The sequence below is a fragment of the Alosa pseudoharengus genome, unplaced genomic scaffold, assembly GCF_046254945.1.
Source record: "Alosa pseudoharengus isolate Yale_2024_CS ecotype anadromous, Long Island Sound unplaced genomic scaffold, YU_APseudo_1.1 YU_APseudo_1.1_scf_22, whole genome shotgun sequence".
In the NCBI taxonomy this organism is placed as follows: Eukaryota; Metazoa; Chordata; class Actinopteri; order Clupeiformes; family Clupeidae; genus Alosa; species Alosa pseudoharengus.
This window is the reverse complement of record NW_027468680.1, coordinates 14,037,611-14,052,532: the sequence shown is the minus strand read 5'-3', so window position 1 is coordinate 14,052,532 and position 14,922 is coordinate 14,037,611. Positions and strand designations below refer to the sequence as shown.

General features: G+C 38.8%; 1 protein-coding gene across 1 annotated transcript in view; it reads right to left on the bottom strand.

Moving 5' to 3' along the window:
- LOC143139840 (uncharacterized) overlaps positions 1-12,894 on the bottom strand; it is a 76,064-nt gene extending 63,170 nt beyond the window's left edge. The window contains exon 1 of the mRNA XM_076300639.1: positions 12,804-12,894. The gene's annotated coding sequence lies outside the window, so the exon portion shown is untranslated. The remainder of the gene's footprint in view (positions 1-12,803) is intronic.
- Positions 12,895-14,922: the final 2,028 nt, after the last annotated feature.

The window sequence follows — 14,922 nt, the reverse complement described above, 5'->3', positions numbered from 1 at the left end:
TTCATATAAAATACAGTGTGCATACAGTGACCATAAAAAGAGGTGTGCCCGATGAGTCCCATATAGGATAACTATTCTGCATTGGTTTGGAGTCACTAGGTCACATGACTTGGGAGGTATTGAAAAAAGAGGACCATTCATATAGGAAATAATGTATTTTTTTTACAAAATATTCATATAAAATACAGTGTGCATACAGTGACCATAAAAAGAGGTGTGCCCGATGAGTCCCATATAGGATAACTATTCTGCATTGGTTTGGAGTCACTAGGTCACATGGCTTGGGAGGTATTGAAAAAAAGGAGACTGTTTCTTATATGAAATAATGTATTTTCTTTAAAATATTAATGTAAAATACAGTGTGCATACAGTGACCATAAAAAGAGGTGTGCCCGATGAGTCCCATATAGGATAACTATTCTGCATTGGTTTGGAGTCACTAGGTCGCATGGCTTGGGAGGTATTGAAAAAAAGGAGACCGTTTCTTAAGGTAAATAATGTATTTTCTTTAAAATATTCATATAAAATACAGTGTGCATACAGTGACTATAAAAAGAGGTGTGCCCGATGAGTCCTATATAGGATAAATATTCTGCATTGGTTTGGAGTCCCTAGGTCACATTACCTGGGAGGTATTGAAAAAAGAGGACCATTCATATAGGATATAATGTATTTTTTTTTTACAAAATATTCATATAAAATACAGTGTGCATACAGTGACTATAAAAAGAGGTGTGTCCGATGAGTCCCATATAGGATAAATATTTCTGCATTGGTTTGGAGTCACTAGGTCACATGATGTCAAAGCTATTGACAAAAAAGACTATGAAGTTAATTCAGAAGGTACTTTTTAGACGGTCCCTAAGGTCGGCTGGGAGCAAGTAGACAGGTCATCTGTTTGTACATTGTCTGCAAACACGGGTTTTTTTTTAAAAATCTGTCGAATATCCGAATATCAAATATCAAACTAACTTCACCTCGGTAGTGCGTATAGACTACTTCTGTGAGCGGGGAATTGATGTAGGCTACTTTGATTTCAACTTAGTTGCAGTCTACGCGATTAAAAAGTATGTCTACTTGTTTGTAGGCCTAGTATCCAAACATCCAACTCCAAATCAAACAACACCTTGCAAATTATCCTCGCGAATCGAACAAGTGATAGCTATGTTTAGCCTAAAGCGAAAGTATCTTCCGACCGGGCCGGGCTGAGGGGATTAGATTAGGCAAGCAGAGGTAGAAGTTTGTGGCAATCGCCTTTGCATTTTTAGTTCAGTTTTAAACGAACAACTTAGTATCCAAACAACACCATTCAGATCTAAAACTTAGAAGAAAAAAGTCCACCGGGACGTTCGCTTCTAGGCTCTGTCAAATATGAGCCCACTTCATGCGCAACAGTCTCGCTTAGTAGGCTAGTGCTTAATAACCTATACAAGATCGGTTCCGAAAAAACCTTCACGACACTTTAATTACAACTGCGTTAGCCACAGACCTTCAGCTATCTTTAGTAAAGCAACATACTGTAGCCTATGTGTATGGAACAGTAGGGATGCATTTCATGGGTGCACTGTTTGACATGTCAGTTAGCCTACTCATTTGCACCACTGGTTAGATGTAATTACGGTATTTTACTCGTGCAATGACAAGAAGGTTGAATGTAGGGTTACTCTAATCTAAAATCTTAGAAATATGAACTAAACGTGAATTAAATCTTAGTGGAATAAAATCTTCAGCATATCTTCTACTTATTAAAAAATAAATGAACTGATTTCCAATGCATGAATAAGAAAAAATAACAAAAAATCAATGGCATGACCTGTCTTCCTGATACCCATTGAAAAGTCTAACTGCATGGAACTGTCAGGGATTGTTTTTTTGTTTTTACAAAAACACAACAACCAAATAACATATCATGCTGATAGCTTTTGTTCATCTCAAACACAATGTAGCCAGGTGAGATGTTTGCAACTACATGAGCTTTTATCAATCCAGTTGCAGTAGGCCTAGATCCCAACCACAATTGATGAACTGTGATGAACTGCCCTACTTGTGATTGTTTTTAGAGATTTTAGAGGTTTTATATCGATGCTACAGAATTTGTGGCTGGTGCTACAAAACTTTTAACCCCTGTAGCACCAGTGCTACTTGCAAAAAAAGTTAACGTACAGCCCTGTTACGATTATATGTATAGCCCTGCCTTGGATACATCTCTCAAAGTGCGCTCTAAAATATTTGGTTTAGATAGATCATCACGGGTAACCTGACTCTCGGCAGATGAATTTCGTTCCACCTAGCTCCGCTCATCCATCTTGGATCAATCCATTGAAGTGTTGCTTCAGAAGGCTGGGCCTAATCAAAAAATGCTTGCATATGATTGGATAAGCCACTTGTCCGTCATCTATTGACGTGCTACTTCAACCACTCACATCGAAGCCAACCCGTGACGCTGATAACAGTCTCATGGTGCATTCATGGCACTTCGGAATGACAAGGACCGCCCCCGTGGCTACTTCGTTTCTCCCACAGCAAGTGTTCATGTGCTTTGCCATCGGAATGTGTGAAAAACATGGATGCCACAACAAAGGTAAAACATACACTCACTAATCCTAAATAAACAACTGTATTTGCTTAAAATATAGTTTAAGATGCTTGTGAAAGAAAGATATGCAAAAAGTGACAAAAATGGCAAATTCCCAAGTTCACATTAAACCTGTTGGACATGAAAGGCATGGACTACAAATGAACTACAACGTCACGACAAAAGTGATGACGAGCCCCTAAATGGGCAACTCTGTTAGCAAAATCTAGCCCCAGTTTCCGACCTGTGACTCACACATTACATGACGTGAATGCCGCAGAATGATGATATTTTCACTCGGAAAAAGGTTTTTCTGAAGCCCATGAACGCTAGGTCACAGTCGCTTCTACACTATGTCACATCTATGAAACTCCCGCCCTGCGTCCTGATTGGCTCTACCATAAAATCTGGTGCAGAAATCACTCCCAACGGAAGAGGTCCCAGATGGATGTGAGTGAAGCTAGGCGGAGCTAAGCGGAACAAAATTAATCTGGCGAGAGTCAGGTTACATCACGGGTGCGTTCATTTTGAAAATAGAGTATTGAAGTAGCCTAGTGGGTGTTTGGGAATGAACGTTAGCTTAGATGCTTTTTGAGACTTTTTGTGGTCTTAATGCAACACTTTACAAAGCACTGACAGGGCCACCAAGGACTGTGACCAAATCAACAGCAGAAAAAAACCTATTTAGCAAGCAGAAATGTCCCAGCCCGGTGTTTGCATCATAGACCAGTTATCTTTCAGGTATATTTTCCATTAGAAAACCATCGCGTTAGGAAACGTTGTGGCTAACTTACTTAGCTTGTTAGTAGGCCAGAATGAGATGACAGTCGAAAGATACAATTACAGTGCTGCTATCAATTTGCTTGGTATAACCGCATATATAGTTTTCTACAAATGCAATCAAATTGGCCTCCATCACTCAACCAATGCTAACGGTAACATTATTGTACCTAGGTCCTTATTGATATTATAAGATTAACGTACCTGCAGTAAAAACCAAGCATGTCCGATAAACATTCTCAAATTTATTTCGGCTTCAAGAAGAAATGGGAATAACATTTCATGTGAAAATCGTCCTATCCTTATTAGACGTTCTCTGCAGTAAACTACAGTCCTTGTAGGAAGCGTCCATTGTTTTTCCAACCCACTTTTAACTTCCAACAAAATTACGTCTCACTGCAAGGATGCGCCATCTAGTGGACAAACGACTACGTATCGCCAATGCTGGAAATGCAGCCATGATGATGATGAATATTTGGCTTTCCTTTAATCCTACTGAATTTGTAATTGTGTATCAGCAGTTCTAATTGCCGATACCGATAGTATGTGCGTGCCTGTGTGTGTGTGCATGTGTATATGTGTGCACCGCCATCTACAGGCCAATGAGTGTACAGTCACTAAATGTACACATAACCTACATTTGTTTAGACCCCCCCATGGATGAAATTCTACGAAACTTGGCAAACCCCCAGAGAATGCCAGGTTAATCATACACATAAAATTTGGTGCAGTTCTGAACATCTTAACTGAAGATAGGGGCGATTAAAGCTTACCGGGTGGTGCAAATCACAAATGAGTGATTATGGGCCAGGTTGATGTGGGCCCTTGAGACCAACATACCATGAAAAATTATTCATCCTCAGTGCCACGGTTCAGGTAGTTATTTAGGAAAAACTGCATTTTTGGGGTTTTGGGGGGCCCAGCGCGGTGGGGGAGTGGCCCCCAGGGACCAAACAAAATTTTTCCGTAAAAGTCTGGTGGGACACTGCAAGAGACACTCCAGACCATTTAGACAGTGCACAAGCACACACTGATACATTACATTATCCAACTGAAACTATACTCTAAGTCAGGGGTGGGCAAACTTTTTGGCTCAAGGGCCACATTGGGTTTTGAAAATTGGCTGGCGGGCCGCACAACAACTCCCAACCCCCCACGACACACACATAAACAAAATATTTTTTTATTGCCTATAATTTAGTATGAAAAGTATTTCTTTTAAAATATGAATTGCTTAAAAATACTGCTAATTTTATGCTGTTTAACAAATGTATAAATTGTGCACTGTCGCTTTAAGACAGTCGCTTTAATTCACGTTTATTTCTTAATGATCTTCTGCCTGCTCCACTATGGCTAGTGCTGTACGGCTGGGCCCTCTCATAGTTTTTAAATGGTCAGTAGTGGGAACTACTGTTGCCTTCATAATTTCCTTTTAAAAGTTTCTTATAAGAAGGATATCAATGATCAACAATGACAAGCTGGAACCTGCGGCTCTCTCCCCCTCTCGTGAGTGCAGACGCGTTCCCAATTAAATGGATCGCATAATGTTCACGTTAGATCTGCTGCAAAGGAGATAACTAAGAGTTAACTTAATTTAACATGATGTTCTCTCTATTTAACATGATGTTTTGACGTTGACATTGTAAACGTTCTCTAAGGAGAGTGAAAAGCAGTTTGCAGTAAACCAACGTCGTCTCTATCGCAGGAAAAAAATAGCGAGCAGCCTGATAACCAAATGAAATGCTCGGCGGGCCGGATGAAAGTGCTTGGGCCGCAGTTTGCCCATAGTGGGGTTGTTTAAGGCTCAGTCATTTCAAATTGGTGTTAAAGTTTGGTTTTCACTTCCAAGTTGAAGTTTAGGGTCTATAGAACAATTTGAGTCCGAGTGTCAAACACACAGATAGAAAATGGCCTCTGGGGGGCGCCGTAAAATATATAAACTGCTACAACTTTTCATTAGATTATCCAATTTTAACATATGAGGTATGTATGAATTCAGAATTAAAAGGATAAACTGGTGTGCTAAGCATTTGGTTACCAGATTATAAACACACTTCTAGACCATGGACAGCAAAATTGTGCTTTTTTTAGATAAAGGGTGTAAATCCAAGGAACTTGGATTTGTCCATAAACCTCACATTGCTGGTATTATAACATAGGGCTTGGTGCCAAAAAGCAAAGATATTCTACAAGGTAGTGTGCAAAAGTGGAAAAATTATAATGTCCTCAACACTGCTTATGACTCCCAATTATTTAATGCACAACAGGCAACGTTTCGACCCTGCTGGGTCTTCTTCAGGCAAAAGTGGACCACATAAACAATACATTATTAAACATTTTTAGCCTGATGATTGATCTCTTTAACAAGAAATTGTGCCTAAAATTCTCGAAATTGTCCGCTTAAAAAAATAATACTTCAATATCAATACTATCAATTCATGCCTATTAGTGTGCTTGAGTATAGGCCTAGCCTGCTCTGCCAGTTCTTGTCTACGCCCATTCAGAGCACAAAGTGCAGAGATCTCTGTTAAATCAAGTTTAATAGACTTTTACATAGCTAGTACCAGCTGAAGTCTGTAAGGCCTTCCGTAGCCTATGTAAGTGTGAAGAAAAGAAAGGGTAAAGGATCAGATAAACAGACAGGTGAGTGTGTGTGTGTGTGTGTGTGTGTGTGTATGTGTAAGAGAGTGAAAGAGAAAGAGAGACACTACCAGTGACAGTTGGCTGTTGATAGCTGGCAGTGATAGAATTTAGAATATCAAATAACCTGAAGCAATTAGTGCTCTGTTCTTCATGGTTGGTGATATTAGTGACCTTCTAGCCTTTTACATTTGAGCAAGCACATTTTCATAGTTCATGGTGGCACAGTCTAGTTAGGTTATATTCTGAGGTGTGTATTTCTGTTAGTCAGGTGATGGCACACATTTTCTAAAAGAAACAGATTTTGGGCTATGTATCCAGTGGCAGATATGTGTGGACTGGCGAATGACCCATCACTAGAGACATATGCCAAATTTCTTGTTTTTGTCCATGAGAGAGTATGGAGATGATCACAGATCAGCCAATGATTACATTGTTACAGTGCAGTTATTTTACAACAGAACAAAGCAGTTTGGCACAGGAACTGCAACAAATCCACCTGTAACAGTGAGCATCTGCAGCATGCTAAGATTTGCTACTAGAAATCATGTGAAGCAGGCAGGACTCAGAAAAGACATGGTAGACCATCTTCTGAACCTGCAGCAACACCTGCAACTGCATCAAGTCCATCTAGAGGGACTTTGTACACTTGTTCAGCAGCAGCTGCTGCCAGCATAGATAAGTGCTTCTTCTGTCAGAAGCAGACAAAAGAGCGTCTTCATGATGTGTCCTCTTTCAATGCAGGCAACCAACCAAGAGATATAAGTAATATTTTGAAGTCAATGACTTTTAACAGGTAGCCAGTGTAAAGATGCTAGGATGGGGGAAATATGTTCATATGTTGTGTGTGTGTGAGCAGCTGCATTTTGTATAAGCTGTAAGCTCTTTAGACAGGTAACATTACAGCCAGCGTAATAGCATTGCAATAGCATTGCAATAGTCTATCCTTGAGGTGACAAAAGCATGGATTAATTTCTCGGCATCTGGTAAGGATAAGGACTTCCTTATCTTTGAAATGTTCCTTAAATGGTAAAATTAAGTTTTGGTGATCTGTTTTTTTCTGATTATTTAGTGCTAGGTCCTGGTCAATTATAACTCCTAGGTTTTTAACACCTGTGGATGAGGTCAGTGGAAGATCACTATATGTAGCCTGTGATGTGGATAGGATATCCCTCATTTTTTTAGAACCTAAAACCATGACTTCTGTTTTATCTGAGCAGGAAATTATTCGTCATCCATGTCTTTATATCTCTTATACATGTGTCAAGTTTGGCTAACAGAGTTAATTCATCAGGTTTTATGGAGAGGTATAGTTATGTATCATCTGCTAAACAACAGGGGCCCCAGTACTGAGCCTTGAGGCACTCCATATTTTACCATAATCTGAGTAGATGGTTTATTATGGACCTGTAAATTTGTTGACGGTTAGGAAGGTATGATCTAAACCAAGCGAGTGCTGAGTCTTTGATGCCTATCAAATTTTCAAGCCTGACTGTTATCGTATCTGTTATCTGTCATAGTTATTGTAGAGTGTAGTATTGGAATAAATGTTAGCCCTATGGTCTTCTGTTTGTTTTTTTAATGCCAGAAAAGCTGTTGTTCCTCATATTATTATTTTATTATTATTATTATTATTATTATTATTATTATTATTGATTTACTTTCTTCCAGATATAAAGTTCTTTTGTGAATTTTTTTTGTGAATAAAATGATGGCTTGATTGAAAAAAGTTAGTACTCATGATCCTAAATTCATAAACTCAAAGTTGCAAGTTGGGTGCTTAATATCACATCAGCTTTATGCAGCCATATTTGTGTATGGGTATCCTAGGTATCTTTGTGCTTCAGGGATATTCTGAACAACGATCTTAAATCGAGTTGAGTGATTACCCAGGCTTTATTTACAATAACTTTAAAAATGATGTTTCATTGCAACTTTGAGGGCATTTCCACCCTTTATCTAAAAAAAGGCACAATTTTGCTGTCCAGGGCTAAAAGTGTGTTTATTATAAAGTGTGTTTTTAATCTGGTAACCAAATGCTTAGCTCACCAGTTTCTCATTTTAATTCTGAATCCATACATACCTCATATGTTATATTTGGTTAAACTAGTCAAAAGTTGTAGCAGTTTAAATATTTTGCAGCGCCCCCTAGAGGCTATTTTGTTATCTGTGTGACACTCAGACTCAAATTGTTCTATAGACCCTTCACTTTAACTTAGAAGTGAAAACCAAACTTTAACACCAATTTGAAATGACTGAGAAAAATTACACATACATACGACCCCACTACCACCCCTGCTCTAAGTGAACACTGCAAACAGATCATTGGCCCTATAAGAAATGTTGCACAATGCCTTAGGCCGAACAAAATGCAAACAAATACAAACAAATATACAAGACAGACAAATACCACAAGGATAAAACGGCAACTGGCGGGCCTCCTCCATACTTTATCGTGCCAAAAAAATGACAGTCTCAGACTCATCTCACACCTGAGGCGTCTTACTATAAAATACCATTCAGGACTATTATTTAACAAAGTTTGGGAGTTCTTGCTCTCACGTTCGAGTTGTCCCACTCTCCCTGAACCTTCTTGAGGTGCAATATGGTGCCACCTGGCAGCAAACTCTGACGACAGCTAGACTTGCTTAGCATGTTTCTGTCTGGGAGTCACCATCAATGTGTCACTATTTATGTGCCGCTCGGCCTGTGCGAGTGGTTAGTGGTGTTCGTTGATTATTAAAAGCAAATATATCGGCGCAATGTATGATTTCCAGCCGTCTTATTTGCTATTGTGGAACTATTCACAACCGCTCAATATTTGAACCTGAAGCATAGACGGTGGCGCAGCTATCAACGTAATAAGTCTTCCATCAGAAATCAATGGGATTTTACAAAATGCCAAATAAAACACGACAGAAACTGTATTTCGCTACGCTACTTGTTTTGGAACATCAACGAACACCACCACTTGGTGAGTTGCACAGTTTTGAAAACGAACGTTAAGGGTTGTTTTAGGACATGTTTGAGTAGCCTACTACAGTATGCCCATTGCCAGCCACCCTGAGAAGTCAAAGGCGATTCAAAACGAGTGAGAAAAGTCGAGACAGGAACAATCGTCCGAATTTCGGTGTCCACCACTCTAGTTCATCCAAAACAAACCAGAAAAGGGCCTTAAAGTGCTAAAACCCGGAATTTTCTTTTAAGAGTAGACTTGCACCAATGTTTTCTCCTCGAACCAGGACCACTTTGTCCAGATACTCATATTTGTGAGTTTTTGCGATATTCTGTATCCTGTCTATACACCACCTGTCCAGGCTCGGTCTGGTAATCTGTACAACCGGGCAAATGCCCGGTGGGCCGGTCCACATGTGGGCCGGTGACCTCCGGGATTTATTTTTTTTTTTTTTAAAGTTATTTAGCCTATTTGCGGCCCGTCATGTAGACCTAGGCTTAGCCTATAAATGCAGTTGCATCCATTTGGATTGGGGGGTGACAGGTCAATCATTTTGGCCTCTTCATGACAGGTTCAGTGTGTGTTACGATAGCGCCCCCCTGCCCCACCCCTCAAGTGGATTTGTCCAAGCAGCCGCTTGGTTTGTGGGGAAATATAGCCTACGAGTCCATGCATGGTAGCCTAGGCTATATAAGTGCCCTCTGCTGGCTGGTGTTCACATCATCGCAGTTTAACCGTGAACAGCAATCAGAGGTGTCTAATTTTATTCCATAAATATATTGTTTTTATAGAAGTTGCACGCGCTACGAAGAGCTTCCATTTACTGCACCATGTAGGCTAGTGCGGTTTGTCTGTCAACATAAAAAAACTCCGGGTACCTACAATTTTCGCACAACTTGGTGGAAAAGTGTAGCACAGGTTAAAGAAAACCTATTCATGTTTGGACTCAAAAGGAACTTCAAAGTATTTCCCATATAGTAGCCTTTTAGCTCACAACGATAGTGAAAGTGGAACTTGGAAAGTGGAAGTCTCTCCACCGAGTGTTACATTAGATGCACAATCAATCGCGAGTCGATGCACGTAAAAAAGTATCAACTGGTAGGTTAGTAACGAAGGTAGCCTAATTTTGCAAAATGTGATGACGGCACACAAACTTGGGCAAAAATGTTTAGTATACACTTGTGGTGATAGCCTACAGTTAATGTGAATCGCTGACTATAACCAATGTAGAAGATTTGCACCAAATAGGCCTAAAGGCTGTGGTTGTGTTTCTACAACATGTTGGCACAAATCGTAATTTCTGTCAACTATGACGATCTCCATGCATGTTCAGTAGCCTATATTTTTTATTTAGTCAAGCAGTGACATGTGGTTTAATTAGTGTTGGGCAAGTTACTTCAAAATCGTAATATATGTGTGTGTGGGGGGGGGGGGGGGGTCGTCGGTCCAGTAGTGGGCCGGTCCAGGAGAAAATTGCCAGGGCCGAATTTTGTTCCCAGTCCGACCTATCACTATCACATTGCACTTTTCTGCTTTTTTGCACTTTTGGTTAGACGCAAACTGCATTTCGTTGTCTTTGTACTTGTACTCTGCACAATAAATCTAATCTAATATTCATGTTTCCATTACTCATTTTTTCTTTAAGAGTTGCAGATTTTCAGGGTTAATGGAAACACACCTAGTAGGCCTATCTCACTCTCCATGATGGTGACCAATAAAACGCGCAAAACCTTCATTTAAATACTGCCGACCCATATGTTTACTGGTTGTCATTCACAGTTTCTCTTATAGATCACCCGCAAAACATTACCAACTGATCGTGCAATATTTTCGCATATGCAATTTAGTACTCTTTTTTGGGATATTAATCAAGCCATCTACAGTAGGTAAAAACAGGAGAATGGAGTTTAGTTTGGAGAAATGTTTGTCTGTTTGTACATGGCATTGGTTTTGAAATTAGCTCAAAAGTCTGGTAATAGTGTGTAAGCAATCGAGACAAACTGGAACAATTTGTAGCAACATTACACAGACAAGGAAGCAAAGTTTATTTCTTCCATTTTTAGTTCGAGTGGTTTACAGTTTAGTTTTTCACAACTGCCCTTAGCAAAAATAAGTTTATGGAAGTGTAGGCCTACTTACTTTGTGTTGGTCTACTTATTTTGAACTAAGCATACATATGGCTTGTTTTAAATTGAATTATACTTGGCTTATACTGATACGTATACATAAAGGTTTAAGTCTAGCTTATACTTGGTACTTATACTTAAATATACTTAATATATACTGATCATTGATTAGCCTACTAACAAAATAGAGCAACGCAATTTGTTACTATGGGAGCAAAATGGGACAGTTCCGGTCTGCATAAGTGGGAGTATCACCTTACGCCACTAAATAAACTTTCTCTCTTAATAAGCAATAAGAGCAGATAAACATAATTGTGTTTGCAGTATTATTGTCTACCCTAGTCAAAGTCCTGACCTAAATCCTATTGAGATTATGTGGCATGACCTTAAAAAGGCAGTTCATGCTAAAACCCTCCAATGTAGCTGAATTACAACAATTCTGCAAAGATGAGTGGGCCAAAATTCCTCCACAGTGCTGTAAAAGACGAATTGCAAGTTATTGCAAAAGCTTGGGGCCCAACCAGTTATTAGGTTTAGGGGGCAATCACTTTTTCACACAGGGCCATAGGTTTGGATTTTGTTTTCCTTTAATAACAACTTTCATTTAAAAACTGCATTTTGTCTTTACTTGTATAATCTTTGACTAATATTTAAATTTGTTTGATGTGAAACATTTAACTGAAAATAAAATAAATAAATAAAATAAATAAATAAGAAATCAGGAAGGGGGAAAAAACTTTTTCACACCACTGTAAGTAAACAGATATTCATTATTAGCAACCATTAATCTAATGTCCCAAAGGCACATTCTGTTTACTAATCTGATCTCATTTTAAAGGCTAACTGAGAAAAACATTGTAGAACCCTTTTGCAATTATGTAAGCACACAATGTAATCTGAAAACTGCTACCCTGATTAAAAAAAAAACAATGCAAATGATCTCAGCTGGTATTCTGTCTGTTATGGAGTGGAATGGAAATTTCTAAGTGACCCCAAACTTTTGAACGGCAGTGTACCTATAAGTTCACGTGTAGTGCACCTAAAAGTTTACTACTTTTACATCTTAAAAATACTTTAACGTATACTTAAAGGTGTGCTAGAAGTATATAACTATCTTTACTAGTTTATTTACAGTACAAGTGTACCATAAGTACATTTAATAAACTTACTACCTAAAGTGAACTTGGGAATTATACTTCAACTGCATTTTAGTTTACTTGATAAAATGAACTTTAAGTATACCTTTTTTTGGTAAGCTTGCTTAAACACATTTAAGTTGTTTCATAAAATCTATAAAAAGTATGTCTCATTTTTGTTTTTTTAAAACTACACACAAAAACACAGCAAATGTCCTGCAAAATGCACTGCATTCAAAACTAAAATATTTATAGACTTTTCCAATCTTGCTTTTTGAAGGGCAGTGCCTTAATAAGTGTTGAGGGTCTCAATATGTCTTAGAATGTGAATATGTGTACTGTTTTCAAAATGAGTCAAAGGCTGAGAATTAGTCTGACAGTTTAAAAAACAGTATGAAGGACTAGAACCTTGAGTACTTGTCTTATTATCAATTTTCTATGTTCTATGTGTCTATGTGTTAATGACTCATCTACTGCAAACTAAATCTACCTAAAGTAACCTAAATCTGATTCTCAGTGAGAGCTAAACAATAATGATCAATAACATGCTGTAGCAAACAAAATGTGAAAGTCATGAAAGTCTTACTCACTTGATGCCAGTTAGTTGGTTAATGCTAAAGGTGCAGAGCTACCTCTTCTTCTTATTTGATTTAATGTGTAAGACAAGTATGTGTTAGGCTGAACCAGTTGGCCTTGTGTTCTTGGCATTCCTGTCATGTATCTGTCAACTGCTTCTCGGTTTGGTGGTGATATGTGGTGAGGTGACAATTTTTTTGTGTACAGGATTATTTACGCAACCACACCCACTCACCCAAATACCCCCCCCCCCCCCCCACACACACACACACACATACACTCACAGTTACTTACTTTTACCACTGCTGCTCAGCAAAGTGGTCATATGTTTGTTAAAGGCCATGTTGCAGGTTAACCACCACTGTCGATTAATGGGTACATAAAGCGCTCAAGATATGTATATCATTTTAAAAATGTCTTCAAATGATGTTAAAGGCCAGTTTTTGTCGTTTTAGGTATTAGCGTTTTTTTTAACACAGCAGTGCCAGAGATGGTTGACTATAGAATGAGCAGTGCATACTATAACGACACATATTTTTTTACTGTCAGTGAATGTGTTAGTGACAGTGTTCATGTCGTTAGTTCAGATAAGTACCGGTAAACTTAGCCATAAGATCTAAAAATATAAGGCATCATGCTAGCTATGGGCTAACAGAAATTCTGACTTTATTCTCAGAAATTATTTCTGACTTTGTTTCTCGAAAATTTTGACTTTGATTCTCAAAAATGTTGACTTTTATCTTGAAAATTTTGACTTTTTTCTCGGAATTTTCAAAAATATTTTCTCTTCATGTGGCCCTAATAGGCTTCCGTAAAATCGAGATTCTTCACTTGGTATAGGTGTTGAAACAATAATGTTGGTATTGAGATAACAGGAGTTGGGGATGTGTCCCCACCAAAGCTGAGACCAAACCTTGCTGTAGCCTAGGAAGGTGAGTGCGTTTTGGTCGCTGGTCGAGGAGCTCACCCCGCGATCAGCAGATGTGACGTGATCTATCTATCTATCTGTCTATATATCTCTCTATCTATCTATCTATTTGTCTATATATATGTATTTATCTATAATCTGCTCTATCTACTGCTGAACACTCTCTTACTCGTCTCTCTTTACTCCTCTCTCTCATCACTCTCAAGGGTCTCACGGCGGGCTTTGGTCTGTCGTCTTCCCAAGGTCAAGGTGACATAATGCAGTGCATTGTGGGGGAAAGGAGAACCATTGTAAACCGCTGAAAAATGGTACCTACTTTTTTGTATTATATTCCGCTTTGTGATGCACAACATCAAATACAATGGATAACAGTGTAAATGTTTATTACCAACAAGCAAATTGCGCAAATTCGTTGGAAAATTAACCCTGCAACACAGCCTTTAAAGTATGTTTTCACAGCCTACGTGCTGGAGCCCTATGTTTTTGTAAGGTGTAGGCTAATATTGTTGTTGTTTCCAGAGCCAATCCGGGCTCCCTGGCCCCCTAAGCAAAATTCTGCTAATTCAGATCTAATGTCGGACCTTTAAATTGATAGATTGACTTTATTCATATGCCAGTCGTTGCCATGGACATTGTTTGTGACAGGTCATGTCAGACTTTAATTTAGTGGTAAATATGGTGAAATGCAAGTATGACCCTGGTTGAAGAATGGATTCACTTCATGTTGAGGACAAAAAGGGACAGAAACCCCTGAATTGCTGGCACATGAGAGCATAGAGAGCTACATACAGTAGAAACAAAGCACCTTGTTAATGACAAACCTGTCGAGTAGTCTACTTTGAAAGGTGACACCAGTAGTTGTGCCTAACATCAGCTTGTTCCAAACACAGGCACTTCTTACCACATAGCTCACTGTATCATTGGCTTGAACGGTAAAAAATACGGGTCACAACTTAATGACCATAAAAAATCAGTCTACTAATGTTAGATTTATGGCATCAGGCAAAATGTGTGGCCAACCCTCGCACAAGCTAAATCCTCAAGTTAACCTTCCCCACACAACATTCATCAAGTTCATGTATGTCTAATTCATGTTTGTCAAATTCATGGGATTCTCCATGATTTAAACGTCATGGCTTTGCTACTGCGTTCAGCAGGAGGAGGTTCGGAGACTCTGCCCGATGACAGCACTGGTGCATTTACAC